Source organism: Rhinoderma darwinii (genome assembly GCF_050947455.1).
Source record: "Rhinoderma darwinii isolate aRhiDar2 chromosome 10 unlocalized genomic scaffold, aRhiDar2.hap1 SUPER_10_unloc_11, whole genome shotgun sequence".
Taxonomy (NCBI): Eukaryota; Metazoa; Chordata; class Amphibia; order Anura; family Rhinodermatidae; genus Rhinoderma; species Rhinoderma darwinii.
In genome coordinates this window covers 555,053-569,962 of record NW_027461831.1, presented here as the reverse complement: position 1 = coordinate 569,962, position 14,910 = coordinate 555,053, and the positions used below count along the sequence as shown (strand labels likewise).

At 45.8% G+C, this 14,910-nt stretch overlaps 1 pseudogene; it reads right to left on the bottom strand.

The window, feature by feature from the left end:
• Window positions 1–11,396: 11,396 nt before the first annotated feature.
• LOC142697936 (coiled-coil domain-containing protein 22 pseudogene) lies at window positions 11,397–13,324 on the bottom strand (annotated as a pseudogene).
• Window positions 13,325–14,910: the final 1,586 nt, after the last annotated feature.

Here is a 14,910-nt window from a genome sequence, read left to right as displayed (position 1 = left end):
GGGTATAGGGAGAATATTTAGTTTATTTGGAGTTTTTACTAATATTACAATGAGGTAAAGGACTTGTCAGTGAAAACAAAATGTTATGGCCAATATGGAAGACTGAAGGTGGATGAAGAATTAATAAAAAAGGAAAATTAAAAATCTAAAGAAGTGTCGTAAATTTGAAAACACTGGAGACACAATCTGAGGATTGTGGGGGACGTTTCGCACATATATCGCGTGTCCCTCCTGATGCCTTGTTTTGAGCACACGTGGCCTCTTTTCTGGGGCCTCTGTTTTTTCTCAGTGGGGGGGGGGGGGGGCTTCTGTGATGAAATGTTGGCCGGGTACAGCTTCTTATACTATACCCTTGTTTTGCGCATGGCGCTGTGTGGTTTGATGACTTGATCTGAAACATCAACGCCACCCATAAATTTATTGTACACACAAGGGTTTGCGGGATTGGGTGGTGGATCCGCATACAGGGACAAGGCTCCGGCCGCCATTAGTAATGGTGGTCAGGATCAGGACGTCTCCTCTGTCTCTGTATCTGAGGAGCAGCAGATCTTCTCTGCAGACGGCCCTGCTCTCTCCCACCCTTAACGACTGTCCTAGCAGAGTTTTGGGGAGACCTTCATGGTTTTTCCGGATTGTGCCGCAGGCCAATGTGGATCGGGACGCACAGACTTTAAACCATCGGGACACTATTGTAGAAATTATCTATATATAAATGGTACACTTTGCCAAACAGCAGATGCACAAGGTCCCACACAAATCTTCCCGCTGACTCCTAGGAAGGGGGGGCATTCAGGGGATCAATTTTAGAGTCCTTTCCCTCATACACCCTGAAGCGATGGGTATACCCGGGGGCACTCCCACAGATTTTATATAATTTAATAACATAAAGGGCCCTTTTTTTTGGAAGGTGCTGCCTAAACCTGAGCCTTCCCTCAAAACAAACAAGGGATTCATCCACCGCAATATTCTGTATAGGGATATCATTTTGGTAAAATATTTGACAATAATTGTCAATTATTGGCCTTATTAAAAAAAAACGGTCAAAATTTGGGGCATCTGGGGGGGGGGCAGCGACTGTTATCACTAAAATGCAGGAATTTAATTATCGCCTCAAGGCGTGTCCTGCTCATTATTGTGCGGTGGAGAGGGGGGTCTATATAATATATCAGAGGACCAGTCATCTCTAATAGGGGGCTTTTTATAATGCCAAAACTTAAACATGCCCCAGAATGTATACAGCTCTGCTGCATTTGTTGGAGTACAATTTTTGCCTCTGGCATAGTAGGGGGTCAGGGTTTTGGGAGATAAACGGAGCAGCATAGATATTCGTCTTCTCAACCAATAAATTTATTAGGGAGTCAGAAAAAAAAAAGGATAAAATATCAATGGCCTCGAACCCTGTGGCATCAAATTGATCCCTGAGGAGGCTGTAAAATCAGGCACTTGGGGGCTATAATTATCTGCAGCTACCCGTGATAATCCGGGCATGGCAGGACCTGCAACTCTTCCGCGCTGACGGGGGGTTCACAGTCAGTTTCTCTAGATACAGATTCAGATGAAATCACAAACTGCTTCACCTTCACCTGCTGAGTCTGTATCTGAGCATAACATTTGGTTTAGCTCATCAGCGGTGTAAAGCCTTTGGCCCATATTTTATACTCCTAACTGGAGATGACAAGCGATGACGGGTCTGATGACAGGCGATGACAGGTCTGATGACAGGCGATGACAGCTCTGATGATCGTTGTTTTTTTTAAAAATATTTCAACTGAACAATAGGAGCAGAGCGACCACCAGTGACCCTGCTGTATTTGAAAGTGGGGAAACCCTACCTACCTACCAAATTCTAAATGAAAGGTGTCATTGCTACCTAACCGGGACCTCGGGCAGTGGGCAATCTAGGGGTATACAGCTGGGTACAGGGGATGAGAGGCGGTGACAGGACTGAGGACAGGACTGAGGACAGGTCTGATGACACTGATCACCAGATGATGGTGGTTGTAGTGTTTTATCAGCTGGTGAGGGGACTGATTGCCGGCTTTATGTACATTTTTATCTATCTACACAGCATCTGGCTCTGTCAGACTCCAGGACACAGTTGAGCCCTCACAGAGCAGGAGATGTCGGTAAAACAATACATCTGCATTTCGTTTGGCTAGTCAGTACAGACTGGCCAATCACAGCGCTCGCCGGCACTGGACCATTCTGATTGGTCCCATGCCGGCATCTTCTGCCCGGCAACTCTGCTTTAGAGCGGAGTTGCCCGTACTGTCACTGTGTCGCTTTACACAGCGACATCTTAACCCTTTCAAGACCGAGCTAATTTTGGCCTTCATGACCAGCCCCATTTTCTCAAATCTGACATGTGTCAATTTATGTGTTAATAACTCTGGAATGCTTTTGCCTATCCAAGCGATTCTGAGAATGTTTTCACGTGACATATTGTACTTTATGTTAGTGGAAAAATTTGGTCAATAAATTCATTGCTTATTTGTGAAACACACCAAAATGTAGAGAAAATTAGCAAAAATTATGATTTTTCTCATTTTAAATGTATCTGCTTGTAAAACAGATAATAATACCACACAAAATAGTTACTATTTTATATATTCCATATGTCTACTTTATATTTGCATTGATTTTTGAACATTATTTTATTTTTCTAGGACGTTACAAGGCTTAGAACTTTAGCAGCAATTTCTTACATTTTCAAGAAAATTTCAAAATCATATTTTGTCAAGGACCAGTTCAGTTCTGAAGTGGCTTTGAGGGCCTTATGTACTAGATAGACCCCATAAATCACCCCATATTAAAAACTGCACCCCTCAAAGTATTCAAAACAGCATTCAGAAAGTTTCTTAACCCTTTAGGCGTTTCACAGGAATTAATGCAAAGTAGAGGTGAAATTTACAAATTTTATTTTTTTTGCTGAAATTCATTTGTAATACATTTTTTTCTGTAACACAGAAGGTTTTACCCGAGAAATGCAACTCAATATTTATTGCCCAGATTCTGCAGTTTTTAGAAATATCCCACATGTGGCTCTAGTATGATAATGGACTGAAGCACCGGCCTCAGAAGCAAAGAAGCACCCAGTGGATTTTGGGGCCTCCTTTTTTTAGAATATATTTTAGGCACCATGTCAGGTTTGAAGAGGTCTTGTGGTGCCAAAACAGTGGAAATCCCCCAAAAGTGAGACGGTTTTGGAAACGACACACCTCAAGGAATTTATCTAGGGGTATAGTTAGCATCTTGACTAGACAGGTCTTTTGCTATATTTATTGGAGTTTGTCTGTGAAAGTGAAAATCTACTTTTTTTCTGAAAAAATATAAAAAAAAATATTTGCAAGGAATAAAGATTAAAAAGCACCCCAAAACTTGTAAAGCTACTTCTCCCGATTACGCCAATACCCCATATGTGGTACTAAACTGCTGTTTGGACCCACGGCAGATCTCAGAAGGGAAGGATTTTGGATTTTGAAGCACAGATTTTCTGGATTGTTTTTCAGTGCCATGTCGCGTTTGCAACGCCCTGGAGTAAGTAAAACAGTGGAATCCCCCCAAAACTGACACCATTTTGAAGACTACACCCCTCAAGGAATTTTTCTAGGGGTATAGTTAGCATTTTGACCCCACAGTTTTTTTGCTGAATTTAGTGGAATTAGGCCGTGAATATGAAAATCATAGAAATGTTTAATTTTTACAATGAATAAAGGAGAAAAATCACCCCAAAATTTGTAAAGCAATTTGTCCTGATTACAGCAATATGCCATATGTGGTAATAAACTGCTGTTTGGACCCACGGCAGGACTCAGAAGGGAAGGAACAATATTTGGCTTTTGGAGCTCATATTTAGCTGGAATGGTTTTCGGGTGTCATGTCGCATTTGCAAAGCCCCTGAGGTACCAAAACAGTGGAAACCTCCCAAAAGTCCCTTTAGGGGACTGGAACGAGCGATCATTAGGTCACTGGTACAATACACTGCAGTAATATTGTATTGCAGAATAATGTCATTTTACAGGCTCCTGTAACAGCGAGATCGCTGTTCCTGTCCGTTAGTCCCGGGTGTCAGCTGTAATACACAGCTGACACCTGCAGAATATGGAGCGGGGGCAGCGCGTGAGTCCGCTTCATATATAACCCCTCGCACCACGACGGCTATAAAGTCGTGGTGCACGAAGGCGTTAATGCGCAGCGGATGGTGCAAATTGAAAATTAAAATTTTCCACTGATATGCCAATTTAATGCACAATATATTGTGCCCAGTTTGTGCCACTGAAGACAAATACCTCATACAATGTTGAGCGGGTTATCCCGGATATAAAATATCATATATGTGGACGTAAGCTGGTGCTTGGGCATGCTGTGGGGCTCAGAAGGGAGGGAGCGCCATTTGGCTTTTGGAGCGCAGATTTTGCTTGGTAATAGTTCTGTTTGGGGTTTTTCTGGTATTTCAATTTATAATGTGGGGGTATATGTAACCTGGGCAGAGTACATCAGGGCATAATAAGAGGGTATAGTAATGGGGTAAATAAATAATAATCCGCAGACATGTGGCCGGTGTCGCACTGATAAATGGCGCCCGATCTTATCCGCTTTTGGAACACTCTGCACATTTTGCATCGCCATATTCTGAGAGCCAGAACTTTTTTCTTTTTTCTCGAACGGAGCCGTGTGAGGGCTTATTTGTTGCGGGACAATCTGTACTTTTCATTGGTACCATTTTAGGGTACATGTGATTTTTTTTATCACTTTTTGTTAGATTTTTTTTGGCAAGCAAAGTGACAAAGAAACAAATTCTGACAATGTTTTTTTGTATTTTTTTTTTTACAGTGTTCACCGTGCGCTATAAATGATATTTTACTTTATTCTGCGGGTCGGTACGATTACGGCGATACCATATGTATATAGGTTTTTTATGTTTTGTGGCGATTGCGCAATAAAATCACTTTTCGATACAATTATTTCTTTTTCGTGTCACCATATTCTGAGAGCCGTAATTTTTTCATTTTTCAGTCAAAAAAGCGGTGTAAGGGCTTGTTTTTTGCGGGACGGGTTGTAGTTTTTATTGGTATTATTTTGGGATACATGCGACTTTTTGATCACTTTTTATTCTTTTTTTTTTTTCAGCTTCAATTTGTCTTTATAGAAATGTTTTCATTTACAGATATGAATGTTACAAAAATTATTTGATTCCTCCGTACAAGAAACTTGTTGTTTTTCAACTAGTTTCCAAGAAAAAAAAAAAAAGGTAACGGATTAGATCATCTGGCATCTACACTCCGCATTAGGCTTCCAGTACTGCACACTTCATCAGGATGGAACATACTTGTCAAATAACTTGCACTGTACTGCCCTCTGCAGGCTGCAACTTGAACAGCATCGCAAGCACAATAAGTTGCGCAAAGATTGCTTCCTTAGTGAGGTCTATTTTTGTTACAGATGTGAATCCAGTATTATGAGAAATGTGCAGTCTATGTACAGGATCGTAAATAAATTTAGATGTAAGTGTGGTAACGCGGGCGCCGAGTCGCGGTGGGCGGGGCTCTCTGAGCTGAAGTTGGTATTCGCGCCCTTTGGTCACGGTGGCGCACTTTCTCTCTCCCGCGCCTCGGGCCGCAGAACCAGTGAAATAAGTGGTGCTTGTAGGATACACTGTTCTCTGTCCCCTGGGATGTTATGTAGTGTACCCCGAAATAAGGATGTTCCAGGAGACAGGGTTCAATAAACTTTCACAGTAGTTTTACTGGGCACAATATGCTTGGGGGTTACTTTTGTTACAGAGGCAATGTCTTAAAGTAGTATAAACATATCACAGGGTATTGCAAATGGTGGTACCTGCTTCACCTCCCTGAATCTGTCTGTAATTCCTCCAAGTGTGCTGTGAGTTCTGCTCCTCTTTCTTCTCTATACTGTGCTGGAAGGTGTGCTGCTGACTGTCCCAATCCAGTTGCACTATCACAGAGGAATGGTGTCCCTTGGGGATTCTAGGCTGTGTGCAAGCTCCTTGCTTTGCTCTAGGCACTCTCAGTAGTGTCCAAGCTCCCTGTCTGGCTTCTGTGCCACATGCAACACACACTGACCTGCACTCCTTTCACTTCCACATGGCTGTAGCTGATCCTCTCACAGAATTCCTCTCAGATCCACATGTCTGCTGCAGCATCTCCCTGAATCCAACTTTAGACACTGACTTGTCTGCTCTCCTCTGCTGCACGCTGCTGCACACTTCTCCTCACTTCTGCACTGCGCTGCTCCACACACTGCACTGGGTGAGGTTTGTTCCTGTGTCCCCAGCTAGCTACACCCCTCCCCTCTCTCTGGAGAATACATCTTAAAGGTGAAGCAGCCCATTTATGTTTCTGCTGAGTCATATAGGGAAGTGAATTCAGTACCAACCATGATTACAGAATAAAGCACATTAAAACCTGCAAACTAAAGCAACAGTACAATGACAGTAAATAAACAGCAATTTTCCTGGGTATCACATTCGTCCCCGGTAAAATCAGGGTCGTCCCCGACACTGTCTCTCCTGCAACAAAAACGGGACAAAAATATGCAATATGACATATTCACATATCAAAGGTAAACTTTGCATCATAACGGCAAATGTCCATAGTGCGTTCCTGAAAGGCAAAAATATTAAGGCAATACTGTAAAACTAGTGTCTCTCAATATATCCAGCAACAACGTCCATATGGCAAGACATCTTCTGACGCCATTAGCAAGGCGCATGGTACAGCCGACAATCCTTGCGATGCACTTCAATAGACTCAATAGAGATGTGGTGCAACGTGCACAACATGGGTTTCAAAATAAAGTTCAGGACAGTCTCTGGGTCTCAAAAAATCAAATCAAGGCTGCATGAGCCAACTGGGGGGTCAAATGTAACTATAGGGCTCCATAGAAACAGTCTGTAGCATAGACATGTCTATTCAGTCACAGTATCGTTCAGGAATTTTACCTTTGGTGGCTCTCTCCGACCTTCTAGGAGGATCACAAGTAGTAGGGGGCTGAGAGTCAATAAGTTCACAGTAGCTCGGAACAACTTGTGGGTGGGACTCAATCAGCACACTTTGGCTAGGGACAACTTGTGGGACACCTAGTTGCATCCAAGGACCGAAAGGCCAGTCAAACGGGAACATATTACCTGCAGTTTCCATGGGTGACTCCAGTCTTCCCTCAGAGGGTGTCTCATCTGGAATGGTTTCCTCTCTAGAGTCCTTCAACAGGCAAAGTTTCAGCTGATTACGGTGTACCACCTTGGTACTCTCTAAGTTTTATTTTCCAATCTCGTAGATTTCTATTTCTGGATGAGGAATGGCTTTCACAGTGTACGGCCTTGGTTCCCAATAGTCATCTAGCTTGCTGTTTCTGTGGTTCTTCTTTAACCAGACTCGATCTCCAACTTTCAAAGGTTCAGCATTGGCATTGGAATTATAGTCCTCTTCTTGTCTCTGACGTACGACTTTCATCCGGTTCTCAACCATTTCATTGGCTTCATTTAGGCGACGCTGATGGTCTGCTACCCAGTCTGTTCGTGGTAGTGGATTGATGGTATCGCTGACTTGAATTTCCATAGCTATATCAGATGGTAGTTTGCCTTGACGACCAAACATCAGGAAGTATGGAGTGTATCCGGTGGAACAATGGACGGTATTGTTGTACAAATAAGTTAGCTCTGGAAGAAGAATGGGCCAATCTGCTCTTCGATGAGTAGGCACAGTTTTCAGCATTTCTATCAGTGTCTTGTTCATTCTTTCGCAGAGTCCATTGCATTGTGGATGGTACGCAGTTGTTCGTAACTTCTTACAGCCATAGAGGGTGCACAACTCTTGAAACAATTGGGACTCAAACGCAGACCCTTCGTCCGTCAAAATCTGTTTACGATATACATAAGGTAGAACAAAGGTTTTCCAGAAGACTTCAGCTGTGGTCTTGGCTGTCAAATCCTTCACGGGCATTGCTACAACAAACTTTGTGTAATGGTCAATGATGGTCAGAGCATGGGTGAACCCAGTTCTGCTTGGCTCCAGCTTCACATGGTCAAGTGCAACTAATTCCAGCGGCTTATGACTCACAATAGGATGTAGTGGCGCTTTCTGGCCAGGTTGCTCTCTTCGGCTCACTGCACATGAAGTACATTCTCGACACCATTTTTCAATGTCCTCTCTCATTCCAATCCAGAAGAACCGTCTTCTTATAGTGGCTTCAGTCTTTTGACACCCAAAATGACCAGACTGGTCATGGTAAGCTTCGAGGACTATGCTGGCATCCTGCCGGGGCACCACAATCTGATTCACACGTTCATAAGTGATTGGATCTAGAGTGCGTCTGTATAGCTGACCCTTTCCTATGAATAGCCGTCTTCTCTGCCTTAACAGTTTGACCAACTCTGGATCGGCACTGATACGCTGACTCCTGCTGAGTTTTCTTCCAGATTCAAGAAGGGTTTTTAAACTTTCCAAGACTCTGCTTTCTTTCTGGACCTGAGCCCAATGTACTTTCTCTGTTTGTAGATTAAGAGGCACTTGTTTAGATGGGGGCGGGGTTCCTCTCCTTGTTGTCATGGCATTTTGGTTGGCAAATTGTGTATGACCACGCAGACCCATTCGTGCCCTGCACCGTATCATAGTCTCTGTACCTGGTTGCAGCAATATTGGTCGTCTGTCAGTCACTCGGACCTTGCAAATTTCTCAATCTGGGTTGGCAAATTTCTGGTGTCCATGCGACAAGCGGAGAGTTTGCTGGATTAATCTTCCTTCTGACGATGGGGCTAAGACCAGATCCTTCTTCATGGCCACCATAAATTCTTCAAAACAGTTCTGCAGCACATTCATGCCTAGGACCACTGGGGGAAATTCATCATCATGAACGTCAACCACTATCAGGCCTTGTTGTGGGAGTTCGGTCTGTCCAACTCTGACTGTTGGCTCCCAATATCCTTGATGGGGAATGATCTGTCCATTACTGGCTATAACATTAATCCATGTTTGTGGAGGTTTCAATAGCTGATCTAGCTTCCAATGCCGTTCATAATGTGACACTTGTATTGTTGTCACCTGCGAACCGGTATCTAGCAATGCTGCAAACGGGATTCCATCTATCTGGATAGTGACCACAGGACAGTGCCCAATGTATCGGGGAATCCACTCTGACTGATCTGGACCTATGCGCTCTCCTCCCGAGGGTTGGTCCTTCGCCTGGGGAGATTCACATTTAAATGCTGGCATTCTCGCTCAATGTGACCACTTCTCCTACACCGCCTGCAAATGGGTCTTCCTTGGAAATCAAACTGGTCAGTGGGCCTTCTCCCAAAATTTCTATAACTGTCCCCACCGGGGCTGTAATGTTGCCTACCTCTCGGAGACCAGCAATCTTCATCTTGTCGGCGTTGCTGTTTAAATTCTTTCAGCTCCTGGCACATTTCTGTCAGACCTTTAGCCAGTTCTGCAACCTGCACTTGCAACTCCTTTGCCACATCCTGCACCTGTGTGTGAGCGCACTGCGTGACAATTTTGTTGATGCCAGACATTGGCGCTGCACCGCTGGGGTTCTGTTCGGGGCGGGTTTGGACTGGGTTGGACTCTGATTCGGTCCCTAGGACTCTGATGGCCATCTCTTTAAAGTCTAGGAACGAGCTGTCAGGGTTCTGCAGTGCTAAGATTCTCAATTGCGTCTTTGTAGCCTCTTTCCTTGCTCCTTCAACGAATTGATCCCTCAGGGTTCTGTCTGTATTCAGCACTTCATGTGGATCCACTTGTTTAATAGCATGCAACGCTTCCTGCAAACTGAGGGCAAAATTGCGTAACGACTCACCAGGCTGTTGCTTCGTGCCAAAGAACCGCATCTTTAGTTCAGAGATAGTCCGGGTATCAAAGGTAGTGCTCAGCCGCTCAAAAATCCGTTCCACTGTCCGTTTTTCAGTGTGAGGCCAGGACTTCACCTCCCTCAAGGCTGCTCCTCCTAACTGACCGATCAGCATTTCCACTTTTTGCTCTACGGTAACCGGGTACAGCCGGAACATGGCTTGCAGCTTCTCCTTGAAGTCTCTCAGGCTGTTTGCATCTCCATTATAGTTGGGGAGCCAGGGCGCTCCAAAATAATACGGCATCGTTATTGGCATTGCGTGTGCTATGCTGGGGGTCCCACTGCTGCCAGGCAGTTCACTATCTCCCTCCATCTCTTATTAGAGACCTTCCGGTCCTGCTTTCTTTACTTAACAACAGTCTGTCCCTGCAGACAATACGCAACAAGAAAACAGTGCAGTCATCCACTTACTGTCACACACACAGAGCGATCTCACAGTCCTGCGCTCTCCAAGAGAATCGCGGCTTCCTTCACAAGATGGCTGCCGCAGGACCACATGTTTAAGGTCACACCTCGTGGTACATCCTGTTCGTGACGCCAATTTGTGGTAACGCGGGCGCCGAGTCGCGGTGGGCGGGGCTCTCTGAGCTGAAGTTGGCATTCGCGCCCTTTGGTCACGGTGGCGCACTTTCTCTCTCCCGCGCCTCGGGCCGCAGAACCAGTGAAATAAGTGGTGCTTGTAGGATACACTGTTCTCTGTCCCCTGGGATGTTATGTGGTGTACCCCGAAATAAGGATGTTCCAGGAGACAGGGTTCAATAAACTTTCACAGTAGTTTTACTGGGCACAATATGCTTGGTGGTTACTTTTGTTACAGAGGCCATGTCTTTAAGTAGTATAAACATATCACAGGGTATTGCAAATGGTGGTTCCTGCTTCACCTCCCTGACTCTGTCTGTAATTCCTCCACGTGTGCTGTGAGTTCTGCTCCTCTTTCTTCTCTATACTGTGCTGGAAGGTGTGCTGCTGACTGTCCCAATCCAGTTGCACTATCACAGAGGAATGGTGTCCCTTGGGGATTCTAGGCTGTGTGCAATCTCCATGTTTTGCTCTAGGCACTCTCAGTAGTGTCCAAGCTCCCTGTCTGGCTTCTGTGCCACATGCAACACACACTGACATGCACTCCTTTCACTTCCACATGACTGTAGCTGATCCTCTCACAGAATTCCTCTCAGATCCACATGTCTGCTGCAGCATCTCCCTGAATCCAACTTTAGACACTGACTTGTCTGCTCTCCTCTGCTGCACGCTGCTGCACACTTCTCCTCACTTCTGCACTGCGCTGCTCCACACACTGCACTGGGTGAGGTTTGTTCCTGTGTCCCCAGCTAGCTACACCCCTCCCCTCTCTCTGGAGAATACATCTTAAAGGTGAAGCAGCCCATTTATGTTTCTGCTGAGTCATGTAGGGAAGTGAATTCAGTACCAACCATGATTACAGAATAAAGCACATTAAAACCTGCATACTAAAGCAACAGTACAATGACAGTAAATAAACAGCAATTTTCCTGGGTATGACATAAGCCCCAATGAAAAGACACCAAGATGTCAAGCTTCTCTAAGTCTCCCTCGTGCGACCCAGCAGCAGAGCGTTCTCTTGTTTGATGGCCTTGTAATCTTCCAAGATCTTCTGCAGATTACTCAGAGTCTTCTTAGCCGCCTCTGTCTCTATCTGCTCTTCCAAATCACGTATCTCTCTCAAAATGGTTCCCATGTCCTCAATGGTCTGAATTAGTTGACTGCAATTCTCATGTAAGGCAGCCAGGTATTTGTAGACCTTTCTGACTGGTTCATCTTTCTTGGCATCCTTAAACACAAGCTCATCAGTCACTACAAATGTCCGGTCGACTTTTCCAGTCAGATTATTTATCTCCTTCTGCAGATCTTTAGTGTCCGAAAGGATCTTGGTGATGTCTTCCTTTTGCTTCTTAATATTGCTTACAATCTCTAAGATGCGTTGGGTATAGGCAGCACGGGAGATGTCCTTAGGCAGAGACTCATACTCAGAAACCAGCTGTTTGTACAGGTCCTCCTTGCGTCTGGCTTCATCAGCTGCAGCTCGAATTTTGTCGTATAAATCTCTAACGTCTTTCATCCAGCGTGAAGATTCGTCCTCTTTTTCCTGCTGGAGTCTCCTCAACTCTCTGTGTTCATACACTAGATGCACACGATGAGACTCCCACTGTCCTACAAGGTTCGCCATGCGCCGGTTACTGCTATCTACCATAGCCTGTAACTTGGTGAGATTATTTTCTGCATCCGGCAGTAATTCCACCGCTCTCTTTTTCACTTTCACCACGGTCTCTTTCTCATCACTGTGCTGCTGGAGTTTACCCGCCTCTTCCTCCACCTGAGTGATAGTGAGATGAAGAAGCTTGGTGCTCTCAGATAGGGTTTGGATATCTCGTTCCATATGCTCTATCTGCTGCTGCAGAGAAGACAGTTCTTCCTGCTCTGCTTGTGCATCCTGTGTGTCCTTTTTAGGAAGACTTTCAGCCGCTCTTTGCATCTGTTCTGTCAATACTTGAGGGTCCTGTTGGTGGGTGAATTTCTGAGCATGGGTGAACCTGGAACCTTTGTTTTGATCCACCCCCCCTTCCACGGAGAAGGCTTTCAGCATATCCACAAGATCTTGCGTGGATGGTCCTGGAACATGATTCTCAGAAAGCTGCTGGCTGCATTGGTAGAGCTGATCCTGTATCCGTTTCTGCAAACGCTGGCGTTTCCTGCTGCGGTACTCCTCAGGAGACAAACGAGAGGCAAGACCTTGGCTTTTCCACTCAGCCTCCCACTCCTGAACGGCACTGAGGTCAGATGTGTTTCTCTCAAGTAGCGAGGCTGCTAAAGAGTAGGCGTGAGGCAGCTGTGTGCTAACAAAAGGCAGGTATCTCTCCCAATACTCCTTACGTTCAGGGGGTATGGATTTGGATGAAGAATCTCCAGCAAGGGACAAGGCTTGCGCGTGAAAACTATGCAACCGGCATAAACTTTGAGAACGTTTTGCAGCTGTTGTTCGGCAAGATGGTGGCAGCCATGGAAAAGAGAGCTGTTGCATTATCTTGGTCGCAATCTCCCTCTGTAGCACTGCAGATTTACCTGCTGGTTGATGAGCATCTTCATGGGAATGTCTTGGAAGTTTCTCAGCCAGGAAAATCAAAAGTGCTCGAATATCCGGCTCGCTGCTGTATAGAAAAGTCTGGTAACCGACTTCCCCAGTATATCCCAGGTCCTGACAGGCCTGCGCCAGGCTGGTGCCTATACGGAAACGAGCCGACATCCCTGGGGGCAGGATGTGAATGACGTTGGAACCCACAGACGGGTTTATCACACGCAGACATCTTACCACAGCTTCAACTATGAGTTCAGTGTTGAACTGACGGACATTCTGGACCTCTTCTGGGATTTCTGTGCCACAAGTCCTCAGAGTGTGAATGAGGATCCGGTCCACCTCCTCCATGGCACAGTGGGCAGTGTCTCTGTATAGGATAACGGCGTGCCCCCTGCCTCTACGTCCATATACATTGACCTATGTGAGAGCAGTCCTTATAATGCCATGACTATGAGGAGGCACCGTCAGTGTATCGGGGGTATGTGGCTCCCTGCAGCTCTCACTTTTTATTCTATATTTTGGGAGGGTTGATGACCAAAAATTAGTGATTCTGGGGGGCGTGGCTTGGCTGTGGAGAGAGATGGACGCCTGATAGACGAGCTCCTGCACCCAGCGACATAAAGCGACGGCTGACTGCCTTATACCCAAACTCTCCACCCGCATAGTGTGTACTTGAAACCTGGAGATGCCGAGGAAGAGACGTCTGGTCCCCAAACCGGTGAAACTCACCGACTTCTACCCCCTCATACCGCTGGAGGACGGGGATGCTGCAGACACTGCAGTAGCAGGCTCCCAGGCCGGTTCACTTACTTCGGTCTCGCCGCCGGCAGTTAGATCAGAGCTGACAACGCACAAACGGCGCAGCTCAGACCCGGTGGGGACTTTGAATTCACCCCTGTTGAAGGGGAACTTCCCGGTAACTAGTCCTGGGTCGCACCACGAGGACGCCGACACCCGCTCTATATGCTCCGCTCCACGTGGGCCTGCTGTTTCGGCGCCATCTTCTCCTTCAGGCAGGAGCCCTGGCTCACAGAGACGCAACTGGGCCAGCTCTGCTCAGCCCTCAGATGGGGTAAGACAATCTTCCTTCACTGCAGCTTTTACACCTCAGACACCTCTAGAGGCCTCATGTGATGTGCTGGGTAGTTTACCGTCCTCTGCAAAGCCAGTTACTGAACTGATGTTAAAGAATATGTTATTAGCCTTACAGCAATCCCTGCATGCAGGAATGGCAAGCCTTATTAACCCTCTGTCTGCCTCTGTGCAAGAGGTGGAACACAGAGTACAACACCTAGAACACAAAATGGGTGAAGTCACATCATCTCATAACGAATTAATCGATGCGCATTATGATATGGCGGATGACTTAGCCCAAGTCAAGGCTAAAATGGCGGACATGGAGGACAGATCGAGGCGTAATAACGTCAAGTTTAGGGGCATCCCTGAAGAAGTTAACCCTCAAGACTTCAATGCATTTGCACAAGATTTTATAAAAAAACATGTTACCCGAGTGCTCACAAAGGGACTTGATCATTGACGAATACATTGTCTCCCTAGGCCCAAACACCTTGCTGAAGATGTCCCACGTGATGTCATTGCGCGCATTCACTTTTTTCATGTCAAAGAAAGTTTGATGCAGGCCACTAGGAGAAAGGATCAGATACCAGCTCGGTACAGTAATATCTCGGTCTTCACAGACCTGTCGGCCGCAACTTTACAACTGAGAAGAAATTTGGCACCCATCACGGCAGCGCTTAGGGAAAATCAAATAATGTATCGATGGGGGTTCCCGGTGAAGCTTTTGGTGAAACGACACAACAATATGCATGTCATTGGAACTCTGGATGAAGGTCTGCAGTTGTTACAACAGTGGAACATGAAGATCCATCTCCCGACCACATCAGGGACAAACCCTCCACGTCATTTGTTGGCTG